Source organism: Pelobates fuscus, chromosome 2 (genome assembly GCF_036172605.1).
Source record: "Pelobates fuscus isolate aPelFus1 chromosome 2, aPelFus1.pri, whole genome shotgun sequence".
NCBI classification, from domain to species: domain Eukaryota; kingdom Metazoa; phylum Chordata; class Amphibia; order Anura; family Pelobatidae; genus Pelobates; species Pelobates fuscus.
The window spans coordinates 210,674,450-210,701,918 of record NC_086318.1 but is presented as its reverse complement, the minus strand read 5'-3'; the positions used below and the strand labels follow the sequence as shown (position 1 = coordinate 210,701,918).

The following is a 27,469-nucleotide window of genomic DNA, read 5'->3' as shown; positions in this document are numbered from 1 at the left end:
AGGCAGCAGACAAGAGATCTGCAGTTTTTGCAAGCTGTTTTTAGATATCTCCCCAATGGGGAAAAAAAAAAAAAAAAAAAATCTTAAATACATGTAAGTTTTGATTTGAGGTAAATATACTAAACAGTGATTTTTATTTTGTATTTGTGCTCTTTTAAATGTATAATAACTTTAAAATGTGTATTTAACCCCTTAAGGACACATGACGTGTCTGACATGTCATGATTCCCTTTTATTCCAGAAGTTTGGTCCTTAAGGGGTTAACTTGTTTCTTCAATCAATTTGAAATTTTAAAGGAAAACTATTGGGTAAGGAATACAAATATGCTCTTGCCGCGTATGCGCATTCAGCCGAAGAGGAGGAGAGGAGGCGGAGAGGAGGAGGGCTCCCTGCCCGGCGCTGGAGAAAGAGGTAAGTTAAACCCCTTTCTCTCCATCCAGCCCGGCGGGAGGGGGACCTTGAGGGTGGGGGCACCCTCAGGGCACTATAGTGCCAGGAAAACGAGTGTTTTCCTGGCACTATAGTGGTTCTTTAAAGGAAAATAACCAACATAAACAGCAATTTCTTCAGCTTTCACTAGGCAAATGATTGGCAGCTATTTATTCATTTCCCATCAAACTGATCTGCACACAGCCTCAATTATGATGAGTTTGGTGCTAATCTTCTATTCTAGTACTGCAGGCACAGAAAGGTTTTGAAGCGTCCAATCTTATATTTGGTGGGTTCCCAGTGCACAGCCTCTCTAAAACCTAGTAAGCAAGTCTTTTTTTTTTTTTTTAATTCTCCTTGCAAAGAATGTGCAGAAATGCATGTTATAGGGAATTGTGCGAAACATTCTGATTTCTAGCATGGTGCTAGATGTTTAGTGAGACAGCTACAGGAAATATATTTAATTATAGTATATAGTTATTGTACAAAATCATTACAGTATTGGCGTTAATACTGTTTACATAAATGAACAATAACAAAAGTTTGAAAGAAAAGATTAACACAAGAAACTAGGTGAGAAAAATAAATTAAAATTTACTGGTGATAAAATTATTGCTAAGGAACAATTTAAATGAAAAAAAAATAATATTTGACTACTGCTGAAGATGCAGAAAGAGCTTTCTTCAAAATGTAGTAAAAGTAGAGGTATATCAAAATAACTTACGGATGTGAGTAAACTATTTAGAATGGGCATAAGTATTTAACATTCATGTTAGATAGCTCGATATTTGGTAGAAATAAATACCACCAATATTTGGCTCCTTTGCTGCATTAATAAAGGTTGTTCTAATGCCTCCCAATTTATGTCATTTGTAAGTAAAGATATGCTAAAGTTTATTAAATGTTTAGTAAATCTGAACTCTTTGTAGATTTAAACAAAGATAATCTAATCAAGGAGCATAAAAGAACATTACTTAAATTATCCAACAACCACATTAAGTCACATGAACAGGAAATGCATTCATTTGGTAATCATGTAACTAAATGCGGGAAATGGAAAAGGTTAATAGTATCAAGTCAATTATCCCATATATTATCTTCTTAACATCACAAGGATAGCCAGTCTGGGAACTGGCATTATCTTTACAGAAGACCATGTGTATTTAAAAATTTTTTTTTTTTATATAGTTGACTACTACTACTTCATTTAAAAGCCCTAATTATGACAGCATGATCAATATATCAAGCCACAAGGAGGGCATGGTAACACATTATTGGAGTAAATAGTTAAAAAGAAAAGAAAAAAAGCTTATATCAATCGTTAAACTCAAAATCCTATCTAGAAAGATATGGAAAAGACCTTCAATAACAAAGAGGAAAGCATACTGATGCCATGGAATTGCAACAAATGTTTCCAATTGTATTTTTTATTTATTTTTTTTTGTATAAAGGATGTTTGTGTATCGCTATCATGGATGGTGAACAGTTGTTTAAAACAATACTATTTAAAATAAACACTCCACTGTCCTAATGGCAAAACAAAATAGACATGACTATTTAGTAGAAATACCACCATGAATACATACAAACATTTTCATGTATTCATTGGGGACATGTCTTAAAAACCTTGCAAAATCTGCAGGCGTTTAAAAATCTCTTCTATGGGGAAAAGTGAGGGCTTGCACTCTCTTCACGGAAAAACAGAAATCAGTCTTCTCACTGAGAAGTCTCTGAAGGTCTCCACTTGTGTGCCTGCATTCTGATCTGATGCAGGTGGGGAGGCAGGTACAAACAAGCTCAGGGGAGCCAACAGAGAGGAAGAAACCACCATAGCCGTTAGACTGACCGCCAAGGGGGGTTTAATTAATTCTTTATAAAAGTGCCAGTTTCTCATACAAGTCAGAACTTTTATAAATTACATTATAATGACCTTAGTAAGCAGAAGGGCTCTATGGGTGTAGAGTGGTCATTTAATAGGAAGTCGTGGAAGAAGAACATTTCATGTGTGTCTACCGATCATGTATGTCCCAGTCCTGCCTTTACAGTCAAGACTTCCTTTAAAGAGATACTATAGTCACAGGGTAGGAGGCTGGCAAACAGGCCCCTCCAAGAACGTGTGGCAAACTCACTTGGACAGGGGTGTTTGTCACAGATGGGTTTTAATGCACTTCTTAAACAACTGAAGACTAGGGGAGAGTCCGATGGAGGTAGGCAGGCTATTCCATAGGAAGCAAGGCGCCCGCGAGAAGACTTGCAAGTGTAAGTTGCCGTACTGGTGCGAGCAGCGGACAGAAGAAAGTCACAGGTAGAGCGGAGAAACCGAGAAGGGGCATACCAATGGATCATATTTAAAAACATGTTAAATAGAAGCAGTCCGAAAACAGAAACCTTAAACAATTTCTTAAACAAAAGAATCTTGAAAGATTAAATACAGAGGTTCACTTATTTCCACACTTCGCTCCTTAAGTACACATGGGTGAATACCGTCAGGCCCCGGAGCTTTATTTACATTAATTTTCTTTAACTGCTGTAGAACCTTGTCTTGAGTTATCCAATTACAAGTTATTTGCAGCTATCATCTGCATATTTCTTGACCCCTTCCCGACCGCGGATGGAAATTTTCTGTCAACCTTGTCCTTCAGTTAAGGACCGTTGACGGAAAATTTCCGTCATTTACTAAACTTAACCCCAGATCGCCGCGATCGCGGGGTTAACGGTGCTCCGGTCTGCCTCTGTATTAGAGGCAGACCGGGAGCACCCGATCTGGCTGCCCCAGCACCGGTGCTCGCTCTGACAGCATGTCAGAGCGAGCACATGTGCTCAATGTACTTACCTTCCGCCTCCCTGCACTTCCGGGTTCTGTGTGAAGTGCAGGGAGACGGATCAGTGATGATCCTCTTCATCCTGTGTAAAAAAAAAAAAAAAAAAAAGTTAAATCCCACCCCCCCTCCCTTGTTTTAATAAAATTAACCCCTTCCCTGCCAATTGATCACTGACAACAGTGATCAATTGGCAGGGTATACATTTTAATGTCATCTGATTTTTATTTTTTTTTAACCCCTGAGGGTTAATTTTTATTTTTTTTTAACCCTCAGGGGTTAAATTCATTTTATTAATTAAAGGGACTCTATAGTCAACATATAAAAGCAAGAAAGACAGGTCCCCCAGCCTTCCTTCTTGCTTTTATATGAACTTACATTTAATAAAAAAAAAAAAAAAAAAAATCGAGGTGTTTTTATATTAAAAACTTACCTCCATTCCAGCGCCGAGCTCCCAGCCATGCCGCGCCCCCTTTTTCGTCAAAATGACGAAATCGCGGGGCCCAATAGGACGCTTCTCTGAGAGAAGCGTCACGGCGATGTGGTGCGCATGCGCGGCTTCGCGCTGCACCAATCGCGTTCTTCATAGAGCGGCATTGACAGCCGCCCTATGAAGAACCTGAGCGCTTTACCGCGCATGTGCGCGGAATGCGCGTTCGCGAGCTGAGCTGTCTGACTGACAGCTCAGCTCGCTTTCTAAAACTATCAATAAGGGGGGGACCTACTGTCCCCCCCCCGGCGCCCACCCCTGAGCGGCGGGTGGGGGCCCTAAAATTCACAACAGGGGGGGACCTACTGTCCCCCCCCGGCCCCCACCCCTGTGCGGCGGGTGGGGGCCCTAAAATTATCAATAAGGGGGGACCTATTGGCTTGAAATCCATCCAATCACAGTGCTCTGTGTCATTTTACAAGCGTGGGAAAATTCCAAAGAACTTTCCCACGCTTGTAAAATGACACAGAGCACTGTGATTGGCTTAAACCCACCAATCAGAGTGTTCTTAGCCTAATTGCAGGGCGGGGCAAGGCTTTATAAGCCTTCCCCCGCCCTGCGGAGCTCAGTCTGCGCGGAGCCCTCCATGGGTTAAGATGGATTTTTTTTTTGCGCTCTGGTTTTTTTTTTTTTTTTTTTTTTAATTGCGTCGGTTATTATGGCTTTTTATTTGGCCTTTTTTGGGGCTGAAGAAAGAAGATTTTAGAAGAAAGAAAACATCGAATGGTAAGTTGTTTTTCTCTCTTTTTTTTTTTACAGGTTTTTAGTTAAAGGTCCCCCCCTCATTATTTTTAGGGTGAGGGGGGTAGGTAGGGAGATATTTTTTTTTTGGGGGGGGGGGGGGGAAGGGCTAACTAGGGTCCCCCCCTCTGTATTTAGGGCCCCCACCCACCGCTCAGGGGTGGGGGCCGGGGGGGACAATAAGCCCCCCCCCCTATTGTGAATTTTAGGGCCCCCACCCGCCGCTCAGGGGTGGGGGCCGGGGGGGACAGTAGGTCCACCCCCTATTGTGAATTTTAGGGCCCCCACCCGCCGCTCAGGGTTATGTAGTACACATAAGGTTTGCAAAATATACTGCGCAAACTCACTTTGTGTGTCAAAAAGGCAGAAAAAAATGCTTATTACCACTACACTTGGTACAAGCTAGCAGAAACATTATCCCATGCTAAGGTTCAAAATAGGCTTTTTTGAAATACCCTGGGATGTCTTCTTTAAGAAATGGTATGGCTTTATGTGGTATTTGGATTATATAGCCTGGTAAAATACTCTAAATTTTTACACTGTGCCCATGTCCCATTTTAAAGTTTGAAAAGAACTGGAATGGCTGGGTCCCAAATGTGCCCCTCCGATGTCCACATATACCAAGCAAAGGTACATACGAGGGGGTATTTCTGTACTCAGCTGACATAGCTGAGCAACATATGAAGTATTATACAGTCGTAGCACACATACGATTTGCAAAATATACTGTGCAAATTTACTTTGTGTGGCAAAAAGGCAAAAAAACGCTTATTACCATTACACTTGGTACCAGCTAGCGGAAAAATTATCCCACGCTAAGGTTCAAAAAATGCCTTTTGAAATACCCTGGGATGTGTTCTTTATGAAATGGTATGCCTTTATGGTGTAGTTGTAATATGTAGCCTGCTCAAGTGCTCCAAACTGGGACACGGACGCATCAAAAACCTCCATGAAAATTCACACTTAAAAACCTGAACTTGTTACGTCTCTTTTACAGCAGTGTAACTTCACAAAATAGTGTCTAGGTCATACATTGGGCATATTGTTTTACTCCGAAGACTTAGCTGAGCATAATTTGGGGGGTTTGAACTTGAATGTAATCCGTATGTAAAAAATGCCCAAAATTATTTTTTACCACATACTTTGGCATATATTGGTGAAAAAATGGGGGCATGTTAAGGCACAATATGCACCATAAGAGATACCCTGGAGTGTCTACTTTTATAAATGGTAGGCTTTTGTGGTTTTTTTTTTTGAACAGTCAAACTGCTATAATACCCCAAATTGAAGCATAGGCCCATTAAATCCGCCTCTCAAAATTCTACTGTAAATGTTGAAACGGACAGGTCTCCTATATGGCACTGTAGCTTCACGAAATAGTGCCAAAGACATACAATGGGGGTATTGTTGTACTCCGCAGAAGTAACTGAACACAAAATAAAACTTTGTACAGGAATAGCACACACCGACCGAATAGCACACACCGACAAAATACACATGAGAAGTTCTTTGTTATAAGTTTGTGTGCCAAAAACTCAAAACTAAATTTTTCTCCAATATTTAGCAGAGATTGGCGGTGAAATGGCTACCTAAAAGTGTCAAAACAACCTTAGGACAATAGCCTATGATGTTTAATTTATATAAATATATACTTTTGTGTGGCAATTTTGTTTTCTTTTATGGCTATTAAGCTTACAAGACAAACATACCAAATTCTAAAATTGCTCCACATTAAAAGTTTATTTTTGGGGGTTGGTTTTGCATTCTTTGGCCATCAATTTCTCATTTTCTAGTTTAGCCACTTTAATTGCCTTTTTGCAAGCATTATTGGCTCGCTTATATAGGGTGCCTCTGATTTGTCCGATTTAAATGCACTTTTCTTATTTTTTATCTCGTTTTACGTCCTTACTAAGCCACATTGGTTTGAATTTGTTTATTTTATATTTATTACCCAATGGTACATACTAAGAAATGTACCTTTCTAATATTTGTTTGAAGAGTTTCCGTTTATCCTAAGTGTTTTTTTCACTAAGGAGTTTATGCCAGTCGATATGTTGTAGAGCTGCCCTAATCTTATTGAAATTGGCTTTTTTAAAATTATATGTTTTAGTATACCCGACGTGCTTTTTCATTTTTTAGTTTATTTTCAAAATTACCTTATTGTAATCACTTTCTCAAATGCTCCCCTATTCTAATGTTGGTCAAAAGATCAACATTGTTTGCTTTAACGAGATCCAGACAAGCATTCTATCTGACGTATATACTCGAGTATAAGTCGACCCGAATATAAGCCGAGGACCCTAATTTTACCACAAAAAAATGGGAAAACTTATTGACTCGATTATAAGCCTAGGGTGGAAAATGCAGCAGCGACTGGTAAATTTTTAAATCAAATTAGATCCCAATAAAATTACATTAATTGAATATTTATTTATATGTGTGTGTATAATGAATGCAAAGTGTGTGTGTGTAGTGTGTGTATATAATGAATGCAAAGTGTGTGTGTGTAGTGTGTGTATATAATGAATGCAGAGTGTGTGTGTGTAGTGTGTGTATATAATGAATGCAGAGTGTGTGTGTGTAGTGTGTGTATATAATGAATGCAGAGTGTGTGTGTGTAGTGTGTGTATATAATGAATGCAGAGTGTGTGTGTGTAGTGTGTGTATATAATGAATGCAGAGTGTGTGTGTGTAGTGTGTGTATATAATGAATGCAGAGTGTGTGTGTGTAGTGTGTGTATATAATGAATGCAGAGTGTGTGTGTGTAGTGTGTGTATATAATGAATGCAGAGTGTGTGTGTGTAGTGTGTGTATATAATGAATGCAGAGTGTGTGTGTGTAGTGTGTGTATATAATGAATGCAGAGTGTGTGTGTGTAGTGTGCGTGTATAATGCAGAGTGTGTGCGCGTAGTGCGTGTATAATGCAGAGTGTGTGCGCGTAGTGCGTGTATAATGCAGAGTGTGTGCGCGTAGTGCGTGTATAATGCAGAGTGTGTGCGCGTGTATAATGCAGAGTGTGCGCGCGTGTATAATGCAGAGTGTGCGCGCGTGTATAATGCAGAGTGTGCGCGCGTGTATAATGCAGAGTGTGCGCGCGTGTATAATGCAGAGTGTGCGCGCGTGTATAATGCAGAGTGTGCGCGCGTGTATAATGCAGAGTGTGCGCGCGTGTATAATGCAGAGTGTGCGCGCGTGTATAATGCAGAGTGTGCGCGCGTGTATAATGCAGAGTGTGCGCGCGTGTATAATGCAGAGTGTGCGCGCGTGTATAATGCAGAGTGTGCGCGCGTGTATAATGCAGAGTGTGCGCGCGTGTATAATGCAGAGTGTGCGCGCGTGTATAATGCAGAGTGTGCGCGCGTGTATAATGCAGAGTGTGCGCGCGTGTATAATGCAGAGTGTGCGCGCGTGTATAATGCAGAGTGTGCGCGCGTGTATAATGCAGAGTGTGCGCGCGTGTATAATGCAGAGTGTGCGCGCGTGTATAATGCAGAGTGTGCGCGCGTGTATAATGCAGAGTGTGCGCGCGCGTGTATAATGCAGAGTGTGCGCGCGCGTGTATAATGCAGAGTGTGCGCGCGCGTGTATAATGCAGAGTGTGCGCGCGCGTGTATAATGCAGAGTGTGCGCGCGCGTGTATAATGCAGAGTGTGCGCGCGCGTGTATAAGGCAGAGTGTCGAAAAATAAAGTAATAATGGCGCCGATTCAGAGGTCAGATAAAGTGGCCAATGAATCAGTGCCAGAGGCCTTCAAAATTACTCTCCCAACATAGGGAATAACCCTTAGATAATAGTAAAATAGAAAAAAGAGGAAGGGCCAAAAACTAAGCCCAAATGGAGAGTAATGGGGGAGGGAGGTCCCTACCTTTTAATGATCCTAAAGGAAAACACAAAATAAATAAAATAGATAGGCAGGGGAGTGATACTGGACCAAGCCTGGGGGGATAATACTAAGACAGCTGCTCGCTATGCAAGGAGACAAGCTGATCTTTATCCTATTACAAACAATCCCCCATCCGGCCTGAGAGACTCACAGTAACTCAAAACAGAGTAGTAAAGTAGACTTGAGGAAAAGGGCTAAAAAGGAGACAGCACTGTAAGGAAAAAACCCTTACTCAACCCCCACTAGTACTGAGTCCAAAGCAAGGATTCCTATAGTGAGAAGACTGTCCCTGAATACCTCAGCACAGTGGATAACCCACTTGTGCCTACCAAGTTCCAAGTCCCTACCCAGTCCCTGCCTATCTCAATAACTTAAGTTAAATTAAATAAACGCGTGCTGAGGTATTCAGGGACAGTCTTCTCACTATAGGAATCCTTGCTTTGGACTCAGTACTAGTGGGGGTTGAGTAAGGGTTTTTTCCTTACAGTGCTGTCTCCTTTTTAGCCCTTTTCCTCAAGTCTACTTTACTACTCTGTTTTGAGTTACTGTGAGTCTCTCAGGCCGGATGCGGGATTGTTTGTAATAGGATAAAGATCAGCTTGTCTCCTTGCATAGCGAGCAGCTGTCTTAGTATTATCCCCCCAGGCTTGGTCCAGTATCACTCCCCTGCCTATCTATTTTATTTATTTTGTGTTTTCCTTTAGGATCATTAAAAGGTAGGGACCTCCCTCCCCCATTACTCTCCATTTGGGCTTAGTTTTTGGCCCTTCCTCTTTTTTCTATTTTAATAATGCAGAGTGTGTGCGCGTGTATAATGCAGAGTGTGTGCGCGTGTATAATGCAGAGTGTGTGCGCGTGTATAATGCAGAGTGTGTGCGCGTGTATAATGCAGAGTGTGTGCGCGTGTATAATGCAGAGTGTGTGCATTATATACACACACACACACACACATACTGTGTGTATATAATGCAGAGTGTGTGTTTGTGTAGTGTGTGTAAACTGGGTGGGGGGGGAAGGCAGTTTATTATAATATTTTTATTTTATTTTAATATTATAAAATGAATTTTTTTTTTTTGTCCTCCCTCCCTGCTTAATACCTGTCCAGGGAGGGGGGCTATGGCAATCCCTGGTGGTCCAGTGGATGGGCTGTGCAGTGGGGGGGCTGGCAGGAAGCGTTTACTTACCTTTACAGCAGCTCCTGTCAGCTCCATGCAACTCCCCTGTTCAGCTTACAGTGTAAGTCTCGCGGTCTGCGTGCCGCGCGGAGCGTTGCCACGGTAACCTGTGGCAACACTCGGACGGCCGCGGGACTTACACTGTGAGCTAAACAGGAGATCTGCATGGAGCTGACAGGAGCTGCTGTAAAGGTAAGTAAACGCTTCCTGCCGGCCTCCAACAGTATCGCCGGGCTTGTAATGAGCCCGGCGGTCCTGGTCTGTATTATGGCAATGTAAGTTGCCATAATACAGACACTGACTCGAGTATAAGCAGAATGGGGCTTTTTTAGCAAAAAAAAATTGCCAAAGGGGCGGAGTCTAGCTACTGAACAATGCAGTCGCACGGCACACGAGCGCCTGCACTTTTGGGCTTAAAATCACCGATTGGGACCAATAAAACCGATATTACCTAGCACATCAGGCTTTGTGCATAACAAGGGGAAGTGATGGGCCGCAAAACCAAAAAATTAAAGCCAGACAAACCAAGCAAGGGGCCAAACATCGCAGAACTCCTGCGCCAGACCCTGGCAGGCCCAAAATAGCCGACTACCACGGGACATATTCTGAGCTGTCTGACGACTTCTCCTCGGGCGGTGAAGAGACCGACCTGCCTCTGGTACAGAGATTGCCCCCAAGCACCCAAACATTGGACACCTCACCCGTAACAACAGAAGTCCTGAAGTCACTGCTGGCGGACCTGCAGAGGACCCTGCAGACGGACGTCGCAATGCTCCGGGCCTACATGCGCCGTCTGACTGGCCGCATGGGGGCCCTGGAGACTGCGTCAGGTGCCTGCAAAAAGCCAAATCACAGCACTGCAGCAGGAGGTCAGGGACCTCAAACAGAATGAGGCGCACGACCGCCGTTTTGCGGCCCTGGAGGACGCCCGCCGGGCCTACAATATCAAAATCCGGGGCATTCCGGAAAGCATCCCACCAGCAGAGATACCACACTTACTGAGACGTCTTTTCGCGGCACTGCTAATGCCGAAACAAGCCAGAAGCGTCAACCTGGATAGCTTCTTTAGGACCCAGAAGCCGGCCAAAGCACCGACCTCGGCGCCCCGAGACCTCATCCTGTGCTTCCAACTGCACACAGACAAGACAGCGGTGATGGCAGCGGCCAGAGACTGTTCATCATATTCTTTTGAATCTATGGAGTTGTCCTTTTTCGCAGACCTCACTGGAGGCACGCTTGCCTGGCGGCGATCACTCCAGCCTTTTACTGCACTCTTACGACGGAACAGAATACGCTACAGATGGCACCAAGCCCGAACGCTGCAAGTCACTCAAGGGGAAAACAAACATGAGGTCTGAGACCTACGGGAAGCGGCAACCTTGCTGCCCACTCGAGGACTGCCGCAGGACTCTTTCCACTAAAATGAAACCCCGAGACCAAGCAAACCACTCCACCAATTGAATCCAGAAGGGGTCCCACACCTTTGTCCCACACAGAACCAAAGACACTCACAGCACCTCAGGGAAAACCTGAGTGAAGATCTCCAGCAGGCAGCAGAATACCGGGATGCCCTGGCTGCATTGATTTAATTTCAAATTTATTTTATTTTAGTTTGTTACCTTGCTAACTTGTTTTAAAATGTTTTAGCCTCTCTGAACAGGATTTTGACGTATCCACACCTTCCCAAGCCAACCAGTTCTGCTCTCATAAAGTGCAGGTCATGCCACACTCAAAACCCCCAGACGAGTAGTCCGGGGACCATAACACCCAATCCCCCCACCTGAATCAGCCTTGCACGTAAGACATGGCCATAGCCAGGCGTAAATATTCACAACGAGGCGGTAGGAGTCCCCCCCACACAGTAGTCCAGCGACACTTTGCCTGTACGTACCAGAGTTAAAACTAGACCCCAAGCGGCAACCTGACCGGAGAGAGCCCAAACCATGCTAGCTTGGAACAGGCGCACTTAAACCTTTGCCGTGTACAACAGGTAGAAAGGTCATAATAAATATGTCTATGGAGTCCAGGACCCATTAGTGAACGGGCCGGTCAACCATGCCCCCCAGCACTCTCAGGCGGGACGACCGATGGTATACATACACAGGCGTACTCAACCTAGCCTACCACTCGAACGCTGCTAAGCATTCCATATGCTATTTTCTAGATTTGTTAACAAACCATGCTATCATACAATATGTTAACAGCGTAGACATCATTCATGATTTAACATAGCAAAGTGCAGCTACTAGCTCACTGAAAAAAATTGTATTCAGCCTCTTCTGACCACACGTTTTTAATATAAATAGAAAAATGTGCTTGCAACTTTGACTACTCCACTGTTATTACTGTTGAATATTTCCGCGAGGATTGCCTTTGGGGTACCTTGCGCATTTTGTTACAATTAAATGCACAACAAAAATAAAGAATTTAAAAAATAATAATAATAATTTGCCGAAAAACTCTGCTCGAGTATATACGGTAGTTGGTGCTTGTACCATTTGTGTCATGAAGGTGTAATTTAACACATTCAAAAACTTTATTCCCCTTGCTGAAGTACTAGTCCCTCTATCCCAATTTATGTCCGGGTAATGAAATTCTCCAATTAACGTGTTACCCAGATTTGCAGCTTTCCCAATTTGCTCTAATAGCTGTTCTTCCTCATTAATATTTACAATAGGTGGTTTATAACATATCCAAACCAATAATGGCGCTGGCATTAAGGAGAGGTGAAAAAAAAAAAAAATGATTATAAATTTGTTAGTGTCGAATCACCCCGATGTTCTTCCTTATTCTCTTTTTCATGTTATTCCGTTCACACCATCTTTTGTGATAAGTTGATTTATATGAAGGATTTCTCCTTTCCAGTTATTCACATTTAAAAATATAAATTTTCTTATTTATTCTCTATTTCCATCACACACACACACACACACACACACATATAATATATATATATTCACACACACACACACACACACACACACACACACACACACACACACTCACACTTTCCTTTTTCCATTCATTTTCCTTTTTTTTTTTTTTTTTTTTACTTTCTCTCTTAGTGCACATATTATATTAAATAAAAAAAGCAACAAAAAAAGCTCCAGTGTCATTGTAAATTACCCTTTCTGTATTTATGAGTCTGAAAAAAAAATCTTGTGTGAAATTACTGTTAATATTAATTGTTCTCCTTTAAATAAAAATTTCACATATGAACCTTTAAAGGGAATCTCCAGTGCCAGAAAAACGATCCGTTTTTCTGGCACTGGAGGGTCCCTCTCCCTCCCACCCACCAATCCCCGGTTACTGAAGGGGTGAAAACCCCTTCAGTCACTTACCTGGGACAGCGGCGATGTCCCTCGCCGCTGTCTCCGCCTCCGCGACGCTCCTCCTAATGATTACGTCGGCCGGTGGGCGAGACTAATCTCGCTCACCGGCCGAGGAGACCTAATGCGCATGCGCGGAAATGCCGCGCATGCGCATTACGTCTCCCCTTAGGAAAGCATTGAAAAATCATTTCAATGCTTTCCTATGGGGTTTTGAGCGACGCTGGAGGTCCTCACACAGCGTGAGGACGTCCAGCGACGCTCTAGCACAGGAAACCTGTGCTAGAACCCAGGAAGTGACCTCTAGTGGCTGTCTAATAGACAGCCACTAGAGGTGGAGTTAACCCTGCAATGTAAATATTGCAGTTTATGAAAAACTGCAATAATTACACTTGCAGGGTTAAGGGTAGTAGTGGGAGTTGGCACCCAGACCACTCTCCAATGAGCACAAGTGGTCTGGGTGCCTGGAGTGTCCCTTTAAATACAGAGAGGTGTGGGGGAAGAACAAAAAGTAAAAAGAAAAAAAATAAATCTTATCCTTACCATTTCACTGCAATATTCCTTCTAATCGTGCCAAAAAAGAAAAAAAATACCATATTCCATATTCTTTTTTTGCTTTTTCTTTTGTGGACGTCGGAACCATGGTTGATTTTTTTTTTTTTTTTATTCTTTATTTTTGCGTGCAGTGTTGAATTACAAGCTTTCTTATTGACTTTATGACTTATGACAAAAGTTGTAATGACAATGTTAAACAAATAAGGTCAAGATGTGCTGCACATTTTTTTTGTAAGAGAACAAGCTTAGTCATAGTGAGGCATTACATTAGCGTAGAAGTCATAAAAACATGCAGATTAAACTAGAAGCAGGTATAGTAATCAATCATGCTTAGTGAACGAGAATATTATAGAGTCTTAAACTTATGAGGGTTCCCAACTAAGTTTGCTTGGTCGTCATATAACGCATCAAGGCTTTGTGGCCACTGGGTCCCCCAACACTTTTGGGAAATTGACATTACCTATGGTGCATGAGAGTGAGTTCGACCTGTATGGCAAATGGCGTCCCTTTGTCCCTGATGCTGTTCAGCATGGGGACCCATCTGCAGGGAGGGAAGCGTGGTCAGCCTATTCCTCTGATCGGCAAGTGCAGGGTGTACATGGAAATTTTACTTGGGCTCTGCGTCCTCCTCGCGGTTCCGTGCCAGGGTGAGAGTTCTGTCGGTATGTGCGTAGGGTACCTCGGATGCATGATGCCGGTTCTGTGCGTCGGTGGAAGTGTCTTCCTCTCCCTGGCCCGCAGATTGGCCCGCTCTGTGGGTCTACTGATGCGGGTGTTCCTGGTGGTCAGGTTTTTTACTCCCCCATATCGGGCAGAGGCTCGGAGCAGTGCAGAATGCCGTCTGCGTTTGTTTCTTCGCGCCTTTTGTTGCTTGGTCGTGGCTGTGCCGCGGGTGGCTCTCTGTTCCGGCAAATAGGGGGCCCTGTGAGGAAGCATTTGGGCGTTTGGATTGCCTTGCTTGGGTTCCTTCTGTTCTAGCTTGGCAGCTTGAGAGGTAGGTGGCTGTGGTCGCCTGTTGAGACAATGCCAGAACTCCCGACATAGCGCCTCAAACCTGGCGTCAAACGATTCCCTCCACTGTCGGATCTCCAGGCTGCCGCGGCCATCTTGTCGCTGCCGCGCGGTGTCAGGGCATCTCTTTCGCTTAGATGTTTGGTGGGTCTGGGTTCCCAGTGGGGGCCGGGATAACCCCTGCCGGCCCAAGGGGGGGGGGGGGGGGGACAGGGCTCCAGGCGTGAAGCTCCACTCATAGGGCATCGCCTCGGGAGATCGTCCGCCTCTCGCCGCGGCCCATGCCCGTCCAGGTAGGCCTCCAAGCCGAATATAGTGGCTGTTCTAAATTTGGGTCCGGTCCGGACCAGACAGCGTGCTCCTTACATAGTTACATAGCTGAAAAGAGACTTGCGTCCATCAAGTTCAGCCTTCCTCACATATGTTTTTTGCTGTTGATCCAAAAGAAGGCAAAAAAAAACAGTTTGAAGCACTTCCAATTTTGCAACAAGCTAGGAAAAAAATTCCTTCTTGACCCCAGAATGGCAGTCAGATTTATCCTTGGATCAAGCAGTTATTACCCTACATTGAAAGATTATATCCTTGAATATTCTGTTTTTGCAAGTATGCATCTAGTAGCTTTTTGAACATCTGTATGGACTCTGATAAAACCACTTCTTCAGGCAGAGAATTCCACATCCTGATTGTTCTTACAGTAAAAAAACCTTTCCTTTGCCTTAGACGAAATCTTCTTTCTTCCAGTCTAAACGCATGACCTCGTGTCCTATGTAAGGTCCGGTTTGTGAATAGATTTCCACACAATGGTTTGTATTAGCCTCGAATATATTTGTATAATGTTATATCTCCTCTCAGGCGACGTTTTTCTAAGCTAAATAGGTTTCAATTTGTTAACCTTTCTTCATAGCTGATATGTTCCATTCCTTTTATGAATTTTGTAGCCCGCCTCTGCACTTTTTCTAGTGCCATAATATCCTTCTTTAGAACAGGTGCCCAAAATTGCACAGCATATTCAATGTGTGGTCTTACCAGTGATTTATAAAGAGGCAAAATGATATTCTCGTCCCGAGAATGAATGCCCTTTTTCATGCATGACAATACGCTACTGGCCTTGGCCACTGCTGATTGACATTGCACATTGTTGCATAGTTTGTTGTCTATAACAATTCCCAAGTCCTTTGCGTGTGTTGTTATCCCTAATTCGCTTCCATTAAGGGTATACGTTGCTTGTGTATTCTTTACGCCGAAGTGCATAACTTTGCATTTTTCAACATTAAATTTCATCTGCCATTTGAGTGCCCAGTCCTCCAGTCTATCTAAATCCCTCTGCAGCAAAGTAATATCTTGCTCACATTGTATTATTTTACAAAGTTTTGTGTCATCTGCAAACACTGAAACATGACTTTCAATGCGGTCTTCAAGATCATTTATGAACATGTTAAATAGAAGGGGTCCCAGTACAGACCCCTGAGGGACACCACTTGCCACCTCTGTCCAGCTTGAAAGTTTACCATTAACGACAACTCTTTGTACTCTGTTTTAAGCCAATGTTCTACCCAAGAACAAGCATTTTCATCTAGACCGATTTCCTTGAGTTTGAACACTAATCTGTGTGGAACTGTATCAAATGCCTTGGCAAAGTCCAAATAGATCACATCCACTGCAACACCCTCATCTATACTTCTACTTACTTCTTCGTAGAATGCAATCAAGTTAGTTTGACACGACCTGTGCTTCATAAAACCGTGCTGATTTTTGCTGATAACCAAGTTCTTCTCAAGGAATTCTTGAATATAATCCCTTAATAACCTTTCAAATATTTTACCAGCCACAGAAGTTAAGCTCACAGGTCTATAATTTCCAGGCAAGGATTTTGAACCCTTTTTGAATATAGGAACCTCCTGGCTTATTTAATAGTCGGATTGTGGGTCAGGCTGCCGTTTAGCAGTGTTTTTTGTCATAAATAGCTTGGTTTTAGCTCGATTAAGCGGGAGCCCGAGAGAAACACGTCTAGTCCGCTCAGACACCAGGCCCCGCCCCACTATGGTTGATTTTTTTTAACTGTGGAATTTCTGCATCTTCCTTTAAAGAGTTAGTCCACTCTGTGAGGTCTGGTGTAGAGATTTGTAGGTTTTTACATAACTGTGCTACGTCTTCAGGTGATTTAACTGTAAAAGTCTCTGAATCTTTCTGCACTATTTTAGATAGTGGGAAGCCCCAGCAGAATGGAATAGGTTGTATTTTTAACAGATCAGTTAGACGCTTAAATTTCTTCCTTGCTAGTAATGTTGTGCGAGAGATGTCAGGTAGGATCACTATTTTTGCATTGTCCACTTGTATATTCTGTTTCATTTTGGCTTTAAGGATTTCTTCTTTTAGTGTATAAGAATGCAAACATATCTCTTGGAGTTGAATCGAGGATGTTATTCTGTTTATAGGTGTGGTGTGCTCTATTATCACCTCTGCTGTATTTTCTCTATCTAAAACCTTATTGAATAGGCATTTAAAGCATGAGGTTAAATCTTCCTGAACATTTGTTTCCGGCATGCCTCTTGCTCTTAAGTTAGAGTGACGCCCCCTATTCTCAAGATCTGTCATCCGTTGTGCCAAAAAGTTTATAATTTTTTTGCTTCTTTATTTTGGATTCCATATCAGTTAGTGTGAAATGTATAGGCAACTGATCTGATTCTATTGTTTGGATACCGTTTCCCAAATGAGTTAAAGCCTCTTTAAGTGATTTAATTTCTTCCTGAAAAGTCTGCTTAGTTTCAGCAGCTGTTTATTCAAAGCTTACTTTTAATTGTTCCATATGAAACACAAAATCATTTTTATGTCAGTGCATAAATCATATCATTTTGATCATTCACCATATTACCTTCATCTTCTGGATTATTCAGATTTCCACTGCTTTACCTTTTTTATTTAGGCTCTGTCTTTCGTTGTATAGACAGTGCAGCCTTGTATTCACCACTATATCGTTCCGTTTCTTTTCCTCTTTCAGTTAGACCTTTTGCTCTGTCGGCCATATCTGGCAATCGCCTTCGGCATCTTCTCCCTCGTGGCTTACTTCTCTGCCATGTGGAGGTGAGTTAGGCAGAGGAATCAAGAAGGCTCTTAAATTTGGCACGGTTTCTTTTTTCCCCTTTCTGAGGGGTGCCAGGATTAGAGTTCTTTTTTGATTTACCCATTTTGTTTCTTTTTTCAAGCAGGTTGGGTTTGGGGATCTCCTTAACTACTCAGCTTCACAGCTCATTGCTCACACACTCACATCAGCTTCCGGTACATCTAAGCTGACCTACTTTTAACTATTTTTTATTTAAAATGAAATAACTTACCTGAAAGGTTGTCAAGATTACAGAATGATGCAAGTTTTGCTCTAGTTTACAGCTCACCTGGAAAAGAAGAGGAAAAAATTAATTAATCATCCATGTATGAGGAAAGAAGAAGTTTAGAGAAAGTAAAACAGGACTCGCTATGCTTGGTACCTAAGGTGTGTATGTATAGCATTTCTCTGGATAGACTACAGCTCACCGATTTCACCTTAAACTGCAATCATGTACACAGTAAAACATCTCAAATACAATTATACAACTCAATACCGTAATACTAATGCAAAACGAGAAGGTTAACCCCTTAAGGACGGAGGCACAAGTTACGACAAAGACAAAACTTAAATTATGGTTGAACAGACATAGCTCAAATTCTAAGTATTTAATATTAAGTGTACCCACACATAGTACGTATCATTTTGTTTTCAGGAGAAACAGGGCTTTCATTTCTATATTTATATAAGAAACTATTTAATGTGAATAAAATCTAAAACAAATGTGGGATATTAAGAAATGTTATTTTCCAAGTTCTGCATAACATTTTCGACAGTGAATGTCATAATACTCTTAGCTTTTGCTGCAATAAAACACACATGTGTATGCACTCTTGTCCCAGGAGTACAACAATGCCCCCCAAGCACAGGTTTCATGGAGTTTTACTCAAGTGTCAGATAAAAAGACCATTTCCAGTTCCATTTTTGAAGTTTGATTTGATGGGTCTATATTGCCTTTGAGACCATATGGAAGCCCAGGAATGAAAATTACCCCATCACTGTATATCGTTTGTAAAATATATTAAAAAAAAAATAGACAACTAGGTTTATTCAAAATGGGATATGTCTAATCTTTTTCAGTAGCCACTTAGTCACAAATCCTGGCCAAATTTAGATTTCATATTTGTTTTTGTTTTTTTGCATTTTCACACAAAAGCTACACTTTCACGGATATTATCATAATATGTTTTACTGCCTTAAAATACTCATATTTGTGTTCAGTGATGTCTCGAGTACAACATAAAACCCCATGAACAGGTGTTATGGAGTTTTGGAAAGTTACAGGGTCAAATATAGGACTGGTATTTCTGCCTGGGTTGTTAGGGAGGTCTCAATATATAAATTATATATAAAATATATTTTACACATACATACATACATACATACATACATACATACACACACACACACACACATATATATGTATATATACACACACACACACACACAAAAGTGAAGATGGAAAGCACTCCAAGGACTTCGTTAAAATATAACCTTTATTTGATCTCCAAAATAAAACGGTCAACGTTTCAGCCTGATACATTCAGGCTTTCCTCAGGACACACCATACAAAAAACAATCACCCAATATATAGCATAAAGCATAACGCTTACTTACCCCCACCTGTGTAGCATCCGACTCCCGGGACGACCGGAACGAGACTGCCGCGGGCTGATGACGTGAGCCTCAAGCCACGTGGTGTCGCGCTCAATGACGCGACCCGGAGTCGTTGCCATGGATACCTACATATACAAATCGTAAAAACATTAAAAACAACCCTCTAGGTACTATCGTGATGAAAGCTGCAACATATTGTAAATGGGGATCCTGAGTAGGCATATGTATATTCCGATGGCAATAATAAGATAGAAATTAAACCTTTCGACATATTCTAATTCAATGTAACCACATTCTGATACTAATAACTACAGTCAAGATAATAATAGTGGTACTGTGCGGGCATATATATCAATTAACGCCAAAAGGATACCAAGATGGATTTAAATATCGCTCCTGTGTGCTGCATAGATAAGATAACAATTGAGATATTAAAAAGGGGGAAACCGGCAATCTTTTATAGTGACCGCCATAATGCTGCAGCCAGACCAAAAACGGACTCCTACTCCCATGATTCCTATCCTATAGAAACTCCAATTTATATAACATTAGATGCCTATTGATAATCAAACAGTGATATTTCAACTAAAAAATGAACTTAAATGGAAAATACAGAATATATATCCTGAATCAGCATCAGACATTTGTTGTTCCCATACCAAGGAACTACCAATATACTGTACAAAAAATTAATCACGCTCCGTAGTCTACTACAAAAACAATTAATAGTAACCTAAAGCAATCAAAAATAAATAGATCACTCTGTATACCTCCCAACTATTTCAAATAATATGGAGGATTAACTCCTTGATATGGTCTCTAAAGGAATATGGCTGGGGATAACTTACTAATGAGATAATATTGCCTTCATCCAATTGAAGGTCAAAATTTGACAAAGTTTATCCCACTGGACTATAACCAAACCGCACCCATATCCAGAGTTCTATAGAATGGGAGCATTCCTAATTCCAAACAATAAAGATCGAATGCCATAGATACCAAGTCACTAAAGGTAAGTGATCGGCCTCTCCCCCAGGGTGGGCTCACAATCACCCCTTAATCGTGAACAACAATCACTGTATATAATAAAAAATGGTAAAGTGGAGAAGTCTAAACATGTATGCCTATCACATGTTATCCACATATTATAGAAATGCCGATAGGCTGTATTTCTCATTAAGACCGTTTGGATATACGGTTTTCAAAGTCCTTATCCAAAAAGTTCACGTTGGAGTAACATTTTTTTCCTGTCCCCTCCTCTTCGTGGAACTGGAACATGATCAATGGCCATCAATTTTAAAGTTGGTAACGTATGCCCTTGTTCCAAAAAATGTTTTGCCACAGGAAGGTCTGACTTCTGGTCTCTATAGGCCACTCTTATACTAGACCTATGATTTCGAATACGTTCACGTAAGGGTAGGTCAGTTTTTCCAATGTACGTCAACCCACATGGGCAACTTAATTTGTACACCACATAATCAGTGGTGCAAGTCAATCGATGTTTGATATTATATTTTTTTCCCGTATGTGGGTGGGTGAAAAATTTACCCGGTAGCATATGTCCACAGGTGACACATCCTAGACACCTGTAACAACCTGGATTCTTCGTTCTTTCATCCTGTAGATAACAATGCGTAGGATCTGTTTTGACCAATAGGTCCTTGAGGCTTTTGTTCCGCTTGTAACACATCATTGGAGGATGACGAAATTGCTCTGGCAGTGTGACATCATTTTTAAAAATTCTCCAATCCTTATTGATAATTTCTTTAAATTGTGAGGAAGCCGTTGAATAAGTTGTTGGAAACACCAATCTCTCCATAGTTGACTTATCTGATGTAGGACAAATCTGTTGGCATTTATCCAATGCCTTCTGAAGTGTGTAATTACTATAGCCACGTTGTTGGAACTTGTCCCACATATCACTCAATTGAGCTTCAGCCTTCACTTTGTTGGAGTTATTTCTCAAAACCCTAAGGAATTGTGAATACGGTAAGGATTCTTTCAATGCCTTGGGATGGAAGCTGTTAGCTTGTAGGAGTGTGTTCCTATCAGTGGGTTTTGAGTATGTGTAAGCCAGCTTATTACCTTCTTTGTAGACTCGTACATCCAAAAAGTCTACAGTCAACGGATCCACGGTCATTGTCAATTCCACATTAGGCGTACATGAGTTGATGTTCCGCACCATAATCTCTGCAGTGTTGGTGTCACCCCTAATAATCATGAAAATATCATCGATGTATCGTCCGTATATTACGATGTTATCCTTAAAGGGCTCCAGGATGTACTGTGATTCAAAACCAAACATGTAGCCATTGGCGTACATTGGAGCCATAGATGCTCCCATAGACGTGCCCGCTATTTGTCTATACCAACTTGATTCGAAACGAAAGTAATTCTGTGTGAGGACTAATTCCAAAATTTCCATCACATAGTCAATGGAGGGTCCCTCATATTTCGTTGAATCCTGAAGTATTTGTCCCATATGGGGTATAACAGTGTAGAGACTTTTAACGTCACAGGTTACCAAAGACGTGGGTTCTATTGGTAGCTCTACAGAGGAAATTAGTTTGATGAAGTTTGGAGTATCCTTAATATATGTTGGTAGAGTTAAAACATTTTTAAGATCAGTAGACAAGGAAACCACTGACCATTTAGGAACCATACACCCATACCGTTCCAACTGTTCCAAACAGGATAGGGAGACTATCAAATCCTTGGCTGTTGATAAGAATATTGTCATCAGGCAGGCGGATAAGGGTGGCGGGATTGTCATCCAGGATTACAGCAATTACAGATTGGAAATTTTAGATCAACTATCTGATTCCAACACTTATTTGAAACTACAGGGAGACCCTACAATTCAAGTCAATACGTTGATTGAAAATGCTCTACAGAGAGGACTGGAGAATGAATTGATTGACAGAGATTGACAGAGATCTCTGGGAATTTCTACATCAATCTAATCCCAGAACACCAGTGATCTATACACTCCCGAAGGTCCACAAGAACCTCCTAAAACCTCCGGGAAGGCCCATTGTTTCGGCTGTTGGGGGCATTCTGGAGCCTTTGGCAAGGTGGCTGGACTTTTTGTTTAAGGGATCAATTGAAACTCTACCAACATATATTAAGGATACTCCAAACTTCAAACTAATTTCCTCTGTAGAGCTACCAATAGAACCCACGTCTTTGGTAACCTGTGACGTTAAAAGTCTCTACACTGTTATACCCCATATGGGGGGGGTACAAGCTATGAGACAAATACTTCAGGATTCAACGAAATATGAGGGACCCTCCATTGACTATGTGATGGAAATTTTGGAATTAGTCCTCACACAGAATTACTTTCGTTTCGAATCAAGTTGGTATAGACAAATAGCGGGCACGTCGATGGGAGCATCTATGGCTCCAATGTACGCCAATGGCTACATGTTTGGTTTTGAATCACAGTACATCCTGGAGCCCTTTAAGGATAACATCGTAATATACAGACGATACATCGATGATATTTTCATGATTATTAGGGGTGACACCAACACTGCAGAGATTATGGTGCGGAACATCAACTCATGTACGCCTAATGTGGAATTGACAATGACCGTGGATCCGTTGACTGTAGACTTTTTGGATGTACGAGTCTACAAAGAAGGTAATAAGCTGGCTTACACATACTCAAAACCCACTGATAGGAACACACTCCTACAAGCTAACAGCTTCCATCCCAAGGCATTGAAAGAATCCTTACCGTATTCACAATTCCTTAGGGTTTTGAGAAATAACTCCAACAAAGTGAAGGCTGAAGCTCAATTGAGTGATATGTGGGACAAGTTCCAACAACGTGGCTATAGTAATTACACACTTCAGAAGGCATTGGATAAATGCCAACAGATTTGTCCTACATCAGATAAGTCAACTATGGAGAGATTGGTGTTTCCAACAACTTATTCAACGGCTTCCTCACAATTTAAAGAAATTATCAATAAGGATTGGAGAATTTTTAAAAATGATGTCACACTGCCAGAGCAATTTCGTCATCCTCCAATGATGTGTTACAAGCGGAACAAAAGCCTCAAGGACCTATTGGTCAAAACAGATCCTACGCATTGTTATCTACAGGATGAAAGAACGAAGAATCCAGGTTGTTACAGGTGTCTAGGATGTGTCACCTGTGGACATATGCTACCGGGTAAATTTTTCACCCACCCACATACGGGAAAAAAATATAATATCAAACATCGATTGACTTGCACCACTGATTATGTGGTGTACAAATTAAGTTGCCCATGTGGGTTGACGTACATTGGAAAAACTGACCTACCCTTACGTGAACGTATTCGAAATCATAGGTCTAGTATAAGAGTGGCCTATAGAGACCAGAAGTCAGACCTTCCTGTGGCAAAACATTTTTTGGAACAAGGGCATACGTTACCAACTTTAAAATTGATGGCCATTGATCATGTTCCAGTTCCACGAAGAGGAGGGGACAGGAAAAAAATGTTACTCCAACGTGAACTTTTTGGATAAGGACTTTGAAAACCGTATATCCAAACGGTCTTAATGAGAAATACAGCCTATCGGCATTTCTATAATATGTGGATAACATGTGATAGGCATACATGTTTAGACTTCTCCACTTTACCATTTTTTATTATATACAGTGATTGTTGTTCACGATTAAGGGGTGATTGTGAGCCCACCCTGGGGGAGAGGCCGATCACTTACCTTTAGTGACTTGGTATCTATGGCATTCGATCTTTATTGTTTGGAATTAGGAATGCTCCCATTCTATAGAACTCTGGATATGGGTGCGGTTTGGTTATAGTCCAGTGGGATAAACTTTGTCAAATTTTGACCTTCAATTGGATGAAGGCAATATTATCTCATTAGTAAGTTATCCCCAGCCATATTCCTTTAGAGACCATATCAAGGAGTTAATCCTCCATATTATTTGAAATAGTTGGGAGGTATACAGAGTGATCTATTTATTTTTGATTGCTTTAGGTTACTATTAATTGTTTTTGTAGTAGACTACGGAGCGTGATTAATTTTTTGTACAGTATATTGGTAGTTCCTTGGTATGGGAACAACAAATGTCTGATGCTGATTCAGGATATATATTCTGTATTTTCCATTTAAGTTCATTTTTTAGTTGAAATATCACTGTTTGATTATCAATAGGCATCTAATGTTATATAAATTGGAGTTTCTATAGGATAGGAATCATGGGAGTAGGAGTCCGTTTTTGGTCTGGCTGCAGCATTATGGCGGTCACTATAAAAGATTGCCGGTTTCCCCCTTTTTAATATCTCAATTGTTATCTTATCTATGCAGCACACAGGAGCGATATTTAAATCCATCTTGGTATCCTTTTGGCGTTAATTGATATATATGCCCGCACAGTACCACTATTATTATCTTGACTGTAGTTATTAGTATCAGAATGTGGTTACATTGAATTAGAATATGTCGAAAGGTTTAATTTCTATCTTATTATTGCCATCGGAATATACATATGCCTACTCAGGATCCCCATTTACAATATGTTGCAGCTTTCATCACGATAGTACCTAGAGGGTTGTTTTTAATGTTTTTACGATTTGTATATGTAGGTATCCATGGCAACGACTCCGGGTCGCGTCATTGAGCGCGACACCACGTGGCTTGAGGCTCACGTCATCAGCCCGCGGCAGTCTCGTTCCGGTCGTCCCGGGAGTCGGATGCTACACAGGTGGGGGTAAGTAAGCGTTATGCTTTATGCTATATATTGGGTGATTGTTTTTTGTATGGTGTGTCCTGAGGAAAGCCTGAGTGTATCAGGCTGAAACGTTGACCGTTTTATTTTGGAGATCAAATAAAGGTTATATTTTAACGAAGTCCTTGGAGTGCTTTCCATCTTCACTTTTGTATACTTCTACGTTTGGATTCAGCACCGGGCATTATATCACTTTGATTTGGGTGGAGTGCGGGATTTTTTGGTGTATATATATATATATATATATATATATATATATATATATATATATATATATATATATATACACACACACACACATACACACACATACATAAAATACATTTAGAATTAAATATAATTACATATGTTTTCAGACATCATATAATGCAAAGAAAACATGTTCATATGCCAACACAATACATATATTTTAACTTCGGAAGGATTGAGAAATTATGCACTCCACCGGTTTTTCACATTGCTGTAGATCGGGTGATCTACACCTTAATTGACCAGGATGCATGGTCAATGGGGCATTGTCCATAGTTGTAGGCGATAAATGGGGAATGTGGTAACCACAGTGCACTTACAGTTATATACCTGTAAGTCTGCCACCTCCACGATCACATGCGGAAATAATACACCAAAGGGGGTAGTCGCCTCACAAGATCATGCCCCTCCTTAGAAAACAAACTGACAGGGTAATGTACTATGTAACAATGTTATGGGTCATGCGCATTGTAGCGCAGCGGATTGGGCTGGGAGTCGCCATTCTATAGTGGGTACAATGAGATTTAAACCAGGGGAGGCACAAACCCCCATGCTGGCAATCCGTAACACCAGACATATGTTTTTAATATATGAACCTTATGTTAAAAAGTTTATGGAAAGGGGTTACCCTGCACAAACACAGAGGGAAAGGGTTCAGAATCTGAAACGTCAAGACATTTTATATGGTCCAGCTAAAGAGAGTAGGATGGACAGAATAGCATACGCAGAATTATTATGAAACATTGGCAACTTTTTGCAGGGGGATACACAATTGCCCTTGGAATTTCAGAATCCCCCACTCTTTTCATATCAAAGGGTAGCTAATCTTAGAGATTTATTAGTTAAATCAGACATCGGCAGTTCAAAAATGCAGACCACATTTTTTTCTGAACCCCAAAAGGGTACGTTCCCTTGTCTAGGTTGCTCACACTGTAGCAGTGTGATCAAGGGGGGACATTTTGTTCATCCCCGATCCGGTAAAAAAATTCCGGTCAATGGTTTCTATACATGTAATTCCGACTTTGTAGTTTACATCCTGAAGTGTCCTTGTGGATATGTATATGTGGGGGAGACCATCAGACCCGTCAAAGAGTGGATAGGGGAGCACAAGAGGAGTATCAGGGCAGCTCTACAACGAGGTACTAATGAGGCTCCGGTGGCTAGACACTTCAAGATACAGGGCCACGGAGTTAATCAATTAAGGTTTCAAGTTATCGATAGAGTACCTCCCCTGAGGAGAGGTGGTGATAGACAGAAACTCCTTCTACAGAAGGAATCCAAGTGGATCAGTATCCTGGAGACACTGTCACCCTCAGGGCTCAATGAGGACTAGGATTTAAAGCACTTCTTGTGAACTTGAGTTCCAATATTTAATTATCTATTCAGACTGACTACTATGGGCTGATTTGTACCTTGTGCTCTCTACAGTGCTCCCGTTAGACCAACATTGGTCCGATCCCCTTTCCCGGCAACAGTTTGGCCTATATAGGTCTGCTACCTGGCAGAAGTTTTCCAGGGTCCCTCACATTGAGTATCCCGGGACACTTGGGGACACTGCACGACTGGTGAGTCTATCTTAACGATATTTTTTTGTGTTCGCGATAGTCCTTTTTATTTTTTCGTTTTTTCATTCTTTATTTCTATTTTCAGAATAGATTTTTTTTTTATTCTTTATTTTTGTTGTGTGAAGAGGAGAACAATATGCTTGCAGCACCACGACAGCGCTAACAAGCAGTGCATTATCGTACAGAAATATACAGCGTTATGGTATGAGATAGTCACACACTTTTTTTGAACAAGAGAGAACATGCTGATATATGGTTCGCTTGTAACTTATAGAGAGGGCTCATTAGGTAATTACTGCAAACATTTTTAGGTTAGCTTGTGTAGTCACAGGCTTATTCAACGTGTCTTACGTAATAATACAACAGGCTTATCGGAACACGTCAGGAGTATATGAGGCGGTATCCTATACGATAAACTGTGACATGTGGATGGTTATAACAAAATAAATAGAAGAAATAAACATGAGAATTGCCAGGCAGGCAGGTATGTCATCGTTATGTTAATAGGTGACAATCTATTTGGGAGCATGGCTGATGCATGCGGTAAGGCACTATGCAAGTGTGAGATGAATATTGTGAGATTGCTAAACAATTAACAAGGATAAACAGTGGATATTTCGTTAAAGTTCTATGTAGTCGGAAAGTCTCTGTTCAAGAGGTTTGTGTGGTTAAGACAGTGTCTATTGTATTAGAGGCTTTGGGCTTGTACCTCTGTGTGTCCCGGTCAGTGAGTTCTCTGTCAGCCGATACCCAGC

The 27,469-nt window shown here is 41.4% G+C and overlaps 1 protein-coding gene across 13 annotated transcripts in view; it reads right to left on the bottom strand.

The window, feature by feature from the left end:
- Positions 1-27,469, bottom strand: part of EPB41L2 (erythrocyte membrane protein band 4.1 like 2) — a 297,090-nt gene that overhangs the window by 181,686 nt on the left and 87,935 nt on the right. For all 13 annotated transcript variants that reach the window (XM_063443121.1, XM_063443128.1, XM_063443124.1 and 10 more), the window contains exon 2: positions 17,767-17,823. The gene's annotated coding sequence lies outside the window, so the exon portion shown is untranslated. The remainder of the gene's footprint in view (positions 1-17,766; positions 17,824-27,469) is intronic.